Source organism: Callorhinchus milii, unplaced genomic scaffold (assembly GCF_018977255.1).
Source record: "Callorhinchus milii isolate IMCB2004 unplaced genomic scaffold, IMCB_Cmil_1.0 Scaffold15, whole genome shotgun sequence".
Taxonomy (NCBI): Eukaryota; Metazoa; Chordata; class Chondrichthyes; order Chimaeriformes; family Callorhinchidae; genus Callorhinchus; species Callorhinchus milii.
This window is the reverse complement of record NW_024704756.1, coordinates 15,316,831-15,329,985: the sequence shown is the minus strand read 5'-3', so window position 1 is coordinate 15,329,985 and position 13,155 is coordinate 15,316,831.

Genomic DNA, 13,155 nt, shown 5'->3' with positions numbered 1-13,155 from the left:
TATTATTATTATTATTACTTCACGCCGGGAGGACGCCTCGAAGCGCTTCACAGGATTTACTGTAAAGCTTAGTGACTGTGACTTGTCAGCAGCCAACCTGAAAACGGCAACGTCCCACAAACAGCCCATGGAGGGCGGGGAGGTGGTGGGGGTGAGTGGGAGATTGATGGCCAGGACATCAGGGAGAAAAACTCCCTTCTCTCTTAATCTGTATCGTAGCCATAAAATTTGTTGCCTCTTGTGGGAGTAATTTAACAGAGCGACATTCATAGCCCAATAACGTTGGCCGCTCACTTAATGGGCTATTTGTTGGCATTTCAGGCCGTTGATTAAGAAATAGTATTTGTTAATACCAGGCCTCGATATCTGCTGATATGGATCAAAGTTCGATCTTTCTGTGTGCAAGTTTCTCGCCTGGAGAGGGGCATTTATTGAAGGTACTCCTTAGCGACGAGGGAGGGGTGGGGGTGGAGTGAAGCATTGCAGAATGCCAGCGCGTAATGAATTGCAAATCGCAGAGTCTCAAGTTCTACGCCAGGCTTCTAATTACAAACGAATGATACATCAATCAATCAATATCGTTGGGCTCCATAATTTATTCACAGATTCGCCAGGCCGTTCCTCTATGTAAATCAATACTTTCTTCAATCTCAGCCCTTTATTTAAATCAGAAACTACAGCTTGGATGCAGAGGCACTGCTAAAAAGATGATAATCGCACGGACGCAATGCCGAGCCACTGCTGATTTCTGAGTTTTTTCTTCTTCTTACTACGTGGCACGACGACTGCGGATCTGTGTTGCAACCAAGTTAAATTAACCAGTGGAATTTACACTCCACAAGTATGTGATTTTTTTTCCCCCTCTCTCCCCGCCCCCCCCCCCCACACCTCCCATTGTGGGACACTGCTGTGTGCAATCATCTGCCGCATTTTGCCCACAAAACACACAGTCACTACACTTTACCGTATATTCTGTGCAGTGCTTGGAGATGTTTAGAAGACATGACAAGGCTCTGTATCAAATGCAAGGATTATTATTGTTACGTGACTCAAATCCTGAGTGGCTACATCATTAAAACAGTGCCAGTGTACAAGGTCAGTAAATCTGTCCTCACAAATTGGATGAAGAAGGCCCTTTGGCCCATCTGATCTCATCCCTCTAGAATACATGATCTACCATCCTCCGATCACAGCATCAAGATATTTTTTCCAGTGAGTCCCAGTGGCCTTAATCATCCTTCCTGACAACCCCTCTCCAGTCATGAATTACACTCTGGATGAAAAAAACACTTCCATGTGTCCTCTTGTTCTACTCATTTGGTACATCCTATAGTGTTGTTCTGGGTTTACTTTTACAATCCCTTTTAAAATATTATACAACTCTGTAAAGATCCCCTCTGACACTCCTCTCAAGAATGAAGAGACTCAAGATTCGCACCCCTACCCTCCGACCCTCTTGATTCCAACCTCCAGCTCGGGTGCAAACCCCTAACTGTCCAGCGCCTTGGGACATGAAAGACGCTTCATAAAGGTAATCTGTTGTAGTTGTTGACCAGCGCCCAAGTTTTCTTTCAAATATCGCACTCAGACTACGCTAACCAATATGTCACCATCTCCTTTGCATCAGATTTGGGAGCCATTTGTTCAGAGGTTCCCCCACTTCTTGCACGAGACCCACAGATCAGCATTGATGTCTCTGTTCCCCACCAGGTTCAGGTGTGAGAGAGGCCAGACTGTGGAAACATTGCTGTCACACACACACACACACACATGCATCTTAATGCAAATTGCTATTCCCAATTGGTAATGGAAGTGCCTGCAAAGATTGGCATGGTGCTACAAATGCTATCGTTTGCACACAGTCTAGCCATTTGCATTGCAACTTTATACCGCCAATTGGACCTTGACAACAAGCTGGTTCAACACGAATATAAAGTTCAGACCAAAAATAGCTGAAGAGATGTGTAGGAAGTACGAAGGACTTTGGACCATAAGGAGAATGCGTTACAAAAATATACACTCAATAATGTCAGGGAACCTCTAGACTGGGCTTTTATTAGACATATTTAGTTTGTGAAAAGACCGATTGAGGACACAAATCTTACAAAGTAATACAATAGGGAATAGACATAGATGGAGACGACATAAAAAATTCATGAAACAAGTAACGTAGGCAGACAATGAGTATGAAATGGCAATGCCTCACCAAGCATGCCATGCTTTAGAGAGCCCTTAGTGCTTCACGGGAAATACTGTGAAGTGTAGTGACCGTATTTATTTTGGGGTGAATGCAGCAGCCAATTTGCACACCGCATTGTCCATGGAGTGACAAGTTTGGTGGATTTTATTTGGTGGATTGTTAGCCACGTCACCGGGAGAGAGAAACTTCCTTCTCTGTTCGAATAGCGACATGGGATCTTTAACATCCACCTGAAAAGGTAGATGGGACCTCGGTTTAACACCTCTAATAGCGCTCCCCTCCAGCACGATATTTCCTGTGAAGCTCTTTGGGACATCCTGATGACATAATGAGGTGCTACGTAAACTGTAAGTTTGAAAGGATTATTTTCTTGTACCTACACATGTTTAAGGGGGTTATTCTTAGTGAAGCAAGTACAATGCATCAAGAACTTATATTAACACATATTACAATTTGTTGCACAAACCAATTTTACACAAAAGTGTTTTGAAAAAAACGATGTTTGCCACTCACCGCAAACACAAACATTGGCATAAAAGAACTTTTGGCTTTAGCTCGCTGAAATATTGATGTGCAATTTTATTAAATATTAAATAAAAGAACCTTTTAGGAGTTGGTTGTTGTCCATTTCCTTCCCCCACTCCCACCCCCCCCCCCCCTCACTCCCGAATAACAGAATAACAGCTGGACACTTTATAGAGCAGTTGGGCAAGGCAAAGGGGAGTTTTTGTCCTAATCTCTCTGAGGAAGTGTCCAATATTTTTTCATTCATTGGGCATGAAAGCATTTTCCAGCTGAGCTCCAGCGCTGGCATCTAATAAGAAATGATGGAGTGAAAAATACATCACAAATCTCACAGTTTTACCCATCAACCATGGAGACATTTTTTGTTGTTGTTGTTTGTGTCAGTGAATGAATGGCCACAGGGGGGAATAGAGAAAAAACGAGTTGTTTTTTTTTGGGGGGGGTGGGGGGAAAAAAGGAAAGTTGAACGAATGCGGCAAATAGAGATAAAAAGGGAATGACGAGAGAGAGAGACACAAGACCATAAATGCCCACTGGGGTATTTTTTCAACCGAGTCCACATAATTCCCTGTACACCCCTACTTACCCAACCAGATATTGACCCAGTTGTGGGTTTGAAGATTAATTGACTTAGGATCACAATGTTAAGTCTATATAATCATTTGAGAGGATTTATTAACAGTAGTATGACTGCTTATTGCCTTGACTTAACTGAAAAATGGTCAGATCAGGGTGACTGCTCTCTCCAGGAACCTTCTGGAAGTCTAAGAGTTAAAGCACTCCAAGTTTCAAATCACGTTTCTCTGGAGGGTTGACTGGTTTATCTGAAATAGTTCTGGAGAGAAAACTTGCTCAGATGCATCAAAAAGACAGTTTCTCTATAGTCAATCACTAGACTTGCCGTGATGCTGCATTCCACATTAAATTGAGATTGGAAATGTGTTCAACACATTGTTTGATTTCCTGGTTAAAATGGAAGAAAAGGGGATTGTGGCTTCACTGTTCAGACATCGAAATGGATGGATACTTGCAGTCGTTAGCTCGTAAATTACAAAATAATGAACAAAGTTTGCTGTGTGGTGTTTTTTTTGCCAGTGTGTTGTTTCTTTTTAAAAGACACCAGGGTGAATTCTCACCCCAGGCAAAGCTCACTGCTAAAATGGACACTAATGAACTAATATTGGGATAAGCACACACACCCATTAGTCTGCAGATATGATTTTTTGCAATTTGTTTAAAACAAAAATGATTAAAATCCTTTCTCCAGCTCATTGAGATCCCAGCGGTAGCTCAAACGGAGAACTATAAGAGGCACAAACTGAGCAAAGCTCACCGTAGCTTCTGCGACAGACAGATACTCGGCAATCAGGTAGCCGCAGCCACGTATTGCACTGGTTATATTTCCCTGTCCTTTGTTAATACCCATTTGAAGACTCTGCAACGCTACCTCAAACTCTACTGCAAACGTCACACCTCAATCTCCATCGCAAGTCAACCCCGCCAGGTTTTCTTCACATCTTTCTAAGCCGCATGACCCTTTGTGCTTGCATTGCAGTAACATTCACTGTATTGATTGTTCATTCCTTTGTACTCTGCTTCAAAGTTCTGCTATTTAAAAAAATCAAGAATGGAGAGATAGCCCAACCAACCTAAACCACAGGCAATACTGATGTGATGGAAATTGCTTCCTGCTGAAATGTTGGGACAACGTTATTGTGCATAGTCAAATTGGTTATCGCATTGTTCTTTCATTGATTCACCACAACAGCACACAAAAGGCACAACTGTCAATGAACCAATTACTTTACCGAAGCAATGCTACAAGATGCCATTTAAGGTGTTATTAGATTGTCAATGGAATCTGCAAATACCCTCACTGTTTTGTCATTCTGAATAGAAATCAGTCACAAGCAGATAGTTCTTTTCCCTATCTCTCTCCCCTCTCTCTCTCCCTCCCGCTCTCTTTTGGTGGTTTGTTAACATAATCTTCTCCGTGTTAAAGTAATTCAGGGCAAGATCTCTTTAGGGGATTTCTGCACTTGTAGGAAATCTCATTCGTAGGTAGGTTTGAACCCAATTAGCCAGACTGAAAATGTATTGTTTGCCGAAAAATAATCTCCTTGCTACCTTTTCTAATAATACTTGTGTATGATGCAGCATCGAAGTGCAGTGTTGAAATTCCTCGAAGCTCTTGAATGATGTCCGAAGTACAGTAAACAGTAAACCTAGCAGTTGATCAGCACTTCAAAGTCCCGCAAACATCTATGAGCTAATGAGCTCATGCGCCGATGTAGGACATGAACCCAAAAGCTTTTGACCCAGAAATGATGAGTGATCTGAATGAGGTGTTCAAAATGATAAAGAGATTCGATAGGGTGGTTGCAGAGACACAGTTTCCTCTGGTGGGGGAATCCAGAACAGGGGGGGCATAATCTTAAAATTAAAGCTAGGCCGTTTAGGGGTGAAATCAGGAAGCATTTTTTTCACACAAAGGGTAGTGGAAATCTGGAACTCTCCCTCCCAAACAAACGGCTGTGGATGCGGGATCCATTCATATTTTCAAGACTGAGGGTGATATAGTTTTGTTTGGTCAGGGTATCAAGGGATATGGGGCAAAGGCGGGTCATTGGAGTTGAGGTACAGATCAGCGCTGATCTGGTTTCCTTTAACTGCAAGACAGTTACCTTTGTGGAAAAAAAGAATACCTTGCTTCATATCTCATGCTACAGAGTTAGATATAACCCAATAGGCTGCTTTAAGTTACATCACGCAACCATTATTATAAGCCACACAATGCAAAGGCAAGAGTATCATCAAGATAATCTAAACGCGGTAAAGGGGAATTTTTTTTTTAAAGATGGCACTTGTAAGATAAGTAACGTTTGCTTACATTTAGAAGCATGTATGTAGCTTCACAGGCTTTATTTCTACATTTCTGACTACTACAAGCTCGGTAAGTTGTCTTAAAGTAATTGAATACTTTGTACAATGCGTTAACCTTGACATTTTACCAAGATCACTGAAGGAAAACAAGCGCGGTCACTGGCTTTGCCTTCATCGCCAGATTTCATAGCGATAACTATTTCTGGGGTTTATTAACCCATCACCTTTGCGGAAATCAAAGTACAGAGCAGACGAGTTTTTTTTTCACCGAAATAAATCCGTTAATGATTTCAAAACCCACACTGTAAGCGTCGAGCAAATGACAGAATTTCACGACGAGCAGGTAATTCTGCAGGTGTATGGTTGTCTGGAATTCAAACGAATCCAAAATCATTCATAGGTATTCTCACTTCATACGACATAATACACATTAAAGCTGAAATTTACGGTCACGGTTGCATTGTGCTCCACATATCACATATTTCCATGTATACTGCTGTCAATTCTTCCTCAACACGTTGTTAATAATCAAAATAAAATAAACCTTATTGCAATCCTTGCATTTGATACAGCAGTTTATCACACTGAGACTTCTCAAAGTGGATAATAATAATAATAATAATCCTTGCATTTGATATAGTGCTTTTCACGTCTTCTCGACGTCTCAAAGCGCTTCACAGAATATGCTGTAAAGTGAATTGACTGTATATTTGTGGGCGAAACACGGCAGCCAATTGCGCACAGCAGCGTCCCCACAAACAGTCGTGGATTGAAAATGACCAATTTATTATTGTTTTTGGTTTTGGAGGGATTATTATTAGGCTCTGTGTGGAGTAAGGAAACTTGCCCAAGGTTTCGCCCCTGCCTGGAATTGAACTCAGGTCTCTCGCTTGCGAGGCGAGTGCTCTAACCACTGAGCTACAGGACTCCATTGACTCTCCCCAGCCTTCTATCACATGCTAAATTCTCCCCATCTCATATTGTCCATGGTTCTATTGGTGATCTGACAAGCATCAGGTTGCGCTTGGGTGGACGTAAGAGCGTTACAACATGTGATCATCTTTCTTCGTAAAGATTGGCGTCAAATAGATATTTAAAAGCAAATTGGTAACCAGGCTGTGCCTTCCATGTATATACCAAAAAGTTATACAATACGTAAATAGCTTCCACACTGACCCCCACCACCATCCAATCCCCAGCCCTCCCTCCTCCCCAATCACCTACGCTTCCATTGGAGATGTTTTGGAGGGAGCTATATGTTGGTTGCAATGCTATGCATTCAAAAAAAGCTCTGAGTGCTTCTTCAAATTACAGTGGATTTAACAACTGCAGATTTGTACCAGCTACACAACGGAATCATGAAGGAGGCACAGAAAGAGATTAGAGCCGAGCTTCCTTTATCATAGTATTGCAGCACAGAAATCAATTTCCTAAAGCATTTTGTATCGCCCAATTTGTGATTTTGATTGTGGCGAGCGCCCAGATGTTAACTTTTATATTGGATCCTTTAGAAAGATAATGGGGTGACTGGAAATTGAACAGAGCTTGACGTCAAGAGACTAGGCTGCTGTTATATAGATGGTTGAAGGATAAGTGTTAGAAAAGAATGTTATTTAATGTATTTGGTTGTCTCGTCCTTCTGTGAAACCTAAGTTTGACACTGTGTTTGAAAAGTCCGGCTTGACTCTCAGAAATGAGTCAAATTCTTATACATTTTCAAAGTGCAGCCTGCCTCAGTTGGTAATAGCAATACTTGCATTTGATAGTGTGCTTTATTCTATCAATTGCAACGTCTAAAAACTCTTTGCAGAATATACTGTAAAAGTGAATTGACTGTATATTTTGTGGGCGAAACGCGGCAGCCAATTGCACACAGCAGCGTCCCACAAACAGTCGTGGATTGAGTTACCAAGTTATTTTTTTTTTTTGAAGGGAATATTACCCCCGGAAAGAGATCCGCCAGTCGATTAACAACTGGGTTGTATTATTTATTATTAAGTTCGGTGAAGAAAGCTTTTCAACCCATTTGATCTGATCTTTCCAGAACCACCACCATTCCATTCTACCATTCGAGCATTAAACAGCTTCTTAATTGAGTCCAGGGTCTTGGCATCTATCAGTTCCTGCTAATCTGTTTCACTGGTTAATTATCCTCTGTATAAAGAAATATGTCCTCTTGTCTGTCCTAAAATTGCCTTCACATCAACTCTTTCCATTCATGCATTATTTGCCATTTCAAATCCTTATCCCAACAATCTTTAGCTGGAAGATAAACATAGCTAGAAATTAATTACTGTCCAAGCAGTTTTTAAGCAGAAAATTCTCGCTCCTGTTCTCTCTCCCTAATGTACTGTAGATAAAACCTGTAAAATAGTATTTTTTATTTCTTCTATGGACAAGTAAATTCCTCATCTGGAGATATTATTATTATTATTATTATATTGTACTCCAGTTGAAATTTCGTCAATTGTATTTTTGTAGTGGCTATTTAGCATTACACCTTTGGACTTGCAGAATTCATCCTATATTAATGAACAGGATAATTGAATGCTCAAATGCATAACATTGAATTGCCATTTCAGTCCTGTCTTCAGCTCCTGTTGCACTTTCACTGGATGACATCCCGACTTTGATCTTATCCTACATTCAGTAATCAAGGACAATTACCAAACAATTCCATTCTAAATGACCATTCACATTTAATATTAGTAATAATCCTTGCATTTGATATAGCACCTTTCACGTTTTCTAGACGTCTCACAGAATATACTGTAAAGTGAATTGACAGTATATTTTTGGGCGAAACGCGGCAGCCAATTACGCACAGCAGCGTCCCACAAACAGCCGTGGATTGAAGTGACCGATTTTATTATTGGTTTCTTTTCTTGAGGGGATTATTATCAGGCGTGTGGAGTAAGGAAACTTGCCCAAGGTTTTGCCTAATTTAGGCAGGGCCTTTCGCATCAGGAGGACGTCCAAAAGTGTTTTACTCTAATGGTTGGGCACATGGGTGCACAGCAGATGAAATGTTTATTACATGCCTTGCTGTTGTTGCCACTTTTAGAAATGACCTTTTTCATTATAAAGGAGAGTATGCCTGGGTGTTGAAGCTTCCTCTATTTGTTTTGTGTGCTTGTTGGGTGTCTTTTGTTTCCAACTAACCTTCTGGATGACAGAATGCAAAATAATTGATAGCAGGTTATGTCAGGTCTTGGTACTGAGCAGGACCTCTCGTCAGAGCACTTATTTAATAATAATGACAATCTGTCATCTTGTCTTACACAAATGCATGTACCCTTTTCATAACGTCTTCCTCTAAGGGGAAGTGCAGACGCACTCATTGCCTGTTAACGTCTGATACACTGTAAAACTCCAAACGGAAACATTGACTGAAATAAAATATGAACGATAATGTCAAGGATCCTATCATTCAAAATGTTATCGCAGGGCAAACAAAATGTATACTGTGACCATTTTCCTACCATTACATGTTTTCCAAAAGGATTTTTTTTGCAGTATTGATTCATACAAAGCTACTGATATTAGCCGTCCACGGCCTTTTTAAAGATATAAACATGTTGCATAAATCCTCGTGCAGTGTAAATGTCAAACTGGTACAACCGTAAATGTCAACATCAATCAAGTTTTCTTGTTGTTCTACTCAATCTGCATTATGACGCCATAAACCTTAATAGCCTAGCTAAACACCCTCTTTCCTTCAATTATCTAAAGAGAAGTTATGCAGATATTAGGAACAACTTCAGATATAGGTGCGAAGCTAAACCGCAAGCTTTACTCACCGCGAGGCTGTTTGTGGGACGTCGCTGTGTGCAACTTGCTGTCGCATTTCGCCCACAAAATACAATCAGTCCACTTTACCGTATATCCTGGGAAGCATTTTGAGACGTCTCGACCATCTGATAAGGCGCTGTATCAAATGCGCAAAGATTAATGTTATTATTTATATTGTTATACAGTCTTATTCTTCTGTGCACGCTTCCGAGTTGTGTCATCACTGTTATTGTGATCAAATGGAACGCTACGCCTATACGGTTGACTTCTGGAGAAGGTGCAGTTCATACGTTTGATCCTTGGATCAGAAAGGGCAAGAATGTGGTTTAATCCAATAGCAGGTTTATGGGATCTGGTAAACATGTGGGTGCGTCAGTGGATAGGAGACCGGAGCTCACAGTGTCAAGAGCGATCATGATCCACAGCGAACCTCAGGAAAGTTCACATCAATCGCAAACATGCAGATTGATTCTCTCATCAGATTGGATTGTCCGCTGCAATAAATGCATTTGTTCCAAATTATTGGAAGCGGAGAATGCTGCAGAATCCATCCACCCATCTGTTTGGAGATACAGAAATATTTTGAGAGAATTCAGACCTTCTGGAGATTGATGGCACTGACTGTGTACAAAGAGCTGGTACATTCAAACACTTCCTGTATCAGATCATTCCTGGCTTCTGAAGCCCGTGAAATTATAACGGCTCTTACAGCTGAAGGAAGGGAAGTAAACATTGGCATGGACATAACCTTTTTGAAGTCTATCTAAATGATCATCTTGTTGGAAGATGAATGCGTTGTTTCAAGATCGGGACAAAGGAGCTTTGAATTTCCAATCATTTCTGGCAGAACCAAATAGTCTGAGAGACTGGTGCCAGGGTGACTTTGCAAAATGCCACACTTCCTGAAATGGAAATGGCCTGTAATTTGAATCAAGAGATTTGTCCCATCTTAACCTTGGCTTATTGATGGTTTGTTCTGAAGACAAGGAGGAGGAGTTATTTATTGCACCAAGTATAGTGCTAGAATTTTCATCTCGAGTCAGAACTGAAGAGTTTGCTTCCTTTGATATACAGCCAAAGAGAGTTGTTTGCAAGGTATCGCCCATATTCATACAAGCAGCACAGTTTGCTAACTACTGAGAACCAAATCAACTATGAAGTGGGCTTAGGAACCAAACTAGCACTCTGAGGCTTAGAGCGGAGCAGTGGGATTGAATGGATATTGCTCTGAGAGCTGGTGCAGATTCGACAGGTCGAACGGCCTCCTTCTGTGCTGTAAATTTCTGTGAATCTATGTTATAAGTAGAGTTTCTATTTGGAGATGTTTGATACAGATTAGGAAACACCAGGAAAATCTGCATTCTTACATCTTCATCTATTCCCACATCATAAACTGCGTTGTGTATATTCATGAAAATCTTCTCTCAGGAAAAGTCAATACCTCGAATCAGAAAATCATTGTTTGATCTTCCAAGATTCTCACACAGAGGCGAAGGTTTATACAGGCAAACAAATGGCAGCAAACGTTAGTTGCATTATGAACTGCAGTGCAAATAAAATCTCCAATAATAAAACCATTCTTTCAGTCCATTGCTCCTCCGAAAAAAGATTATTCAGTCCCCTCCCCTCCCCCACAAAATCCACCTGTGCATAAATTGGCTGCCATGTTTGCCTACAAAAATACAGTCACTCCACTTTACGATAAATCATGTGAAGCATTTTGAGACATCCTCCTGACATGAATGGTACTATACCAAATGCAAGGATTATTAGTATTATAAGTGGTGCCGCCTAAACAGAGCATATCATCTGAAATTGAAAGATAGGATGGATTCAGGAATTCACATTACTCTTGGATTTGAAGGGTTCCCACCCTCCATAAAAGTGAGTATTTATAAAATCACCATATTGTAAGGAAGCAAGCTCCTGTCAAAAATGTTATTTTACTACACAAATGGAAATGAATTGGTTCTTTATTCATGAGGCATTCAGTTATGCCATCGCATTTCAAGGGTTGCAAAAAAATAATGAATGAAATTGAAGTAATGTCTTATGAATAGAAAGTCCGTGCTCGTCAGTGGGATATGAAGGTGGCATCATTTATGAGTGACCTTTCTAAGTCTATAGCGGCTAAATTGCATATGATTTACGAGTTTTTCATCCGTGAAGTATCTCTAGATCGAGACTCACACATTTGATGTCTTCCATCGAATGGTGTCAGGAAAATGTACTGTTGACACTTTGTAATACCAAGTAGCTTGACCGCTTTAAACAGAGCTATTGTGGTAATGATCTACCCAGCAAGTTCATTCCTTGCTCCGTTTGGATCTGCGTAATATTGTCACTCTGATTAATAGAATCTCTCACATCTTCCCTTATTACTGATCATATCCCTTTTTTGGCGTCTTTCCTAACTAGCTTAAATGTAGAAGTAAATAATGACTGGGATAATAGCGAGAGTATTCTTCCTTCATCTGTTTAGATGCATGCTCTTTCTTCTCTGCGCATTACATTCCTGGGTTGTAAAATAACCTGATCCAATCTCACTAAAGTAACTGATGCAAGTAGGCAGTTCAATTAACTTTTAATGGACTTCTGCAGTCAGTTCTTTCAGGGAAATAAGTAAAAGCAAAGACCTGTGGCAATGCTGCCTTACTTTTTTTCTCCTAAGTGTTGTTCAGCAAAGACTGGCTCAGTTGGTAGCACTCTGAATCAGAAGGTTGTGGGTTCAAGCCCCACATTGGGACTTGAAACCCTTATAGTGTACGCTGACACTCCAGTGGAGCTTTGGGGAAGGGTTGTATTGTCAAAATTGCCTCTGTTCGGATGAGACGTTAAACTTCTACTTGTCCAGGTGGACCTTAAGGAACCCACTACTTGGAAAGAGAAGGGGTTAATCCCTGGTCTCCTGGCCAGCAATTCCCCGGATAAAATTGGCCATTCACTCCGTGGCTGTTTGTGGGATATTACGGAGCGCAAATTGGCTGCCTCATTCATTGACAAAATACAGAGCCACACCGCTGTACAGTAAAACCCTGTGAAGCGCTTTGAGACGCCACAACGATGGGATAAGGCGCTGTGTCGACCGTAGAGTGTATTATTATGCAGAGAGAGTTAAAGCAGTGGGTATGTTCTCCCCCCAGATATTGGTGGAATGTATAGCATGGACTCTAATCGTGCGCATTCTTTTGGTTCAAACCTATCTCACAGGAACATGTTTAAAGTTTATTGGTAAGTTAGGAACTTTGCTGCTCTCTGCTTTCCACGGTGCTGAAATTATCACATTATATCATGTCCCAGACTCTTCCCTTTGATTCACAACGCAAGAGACCTTTTACTCACCCAAACTTATGATTTTTTTTTTTTGCCAGGCTACGCCATATCGCCACAGTTCCCCAATGATGTATTGAAAGCTTGACCTTCCACGTAATGTTGTGTCAATGTCTTCTGTAGTTATGCGTTATGCCAGATCCCTCTCCCCCCACCCACCCGTCACTCTCCGCACAGGTTATAACACTGATTAAAGTATGCATTACATCAGTAACATAACCTTTTTAACATTTATAGTAACCCTTTATAGTAAGTACTTCTATTCTGGAAAACCTAGCTGTCCATAGACCAGAATATCAATGACAGCAAGTAATTATGAAGAGAGTGGATCTGATTAAGCCTATTGCTCCACTGATATTCACAAGATCAGTTCGGATGAACAACAACAACAACAACATTTGTATCGCGCCTTTCATGAGCGGAGG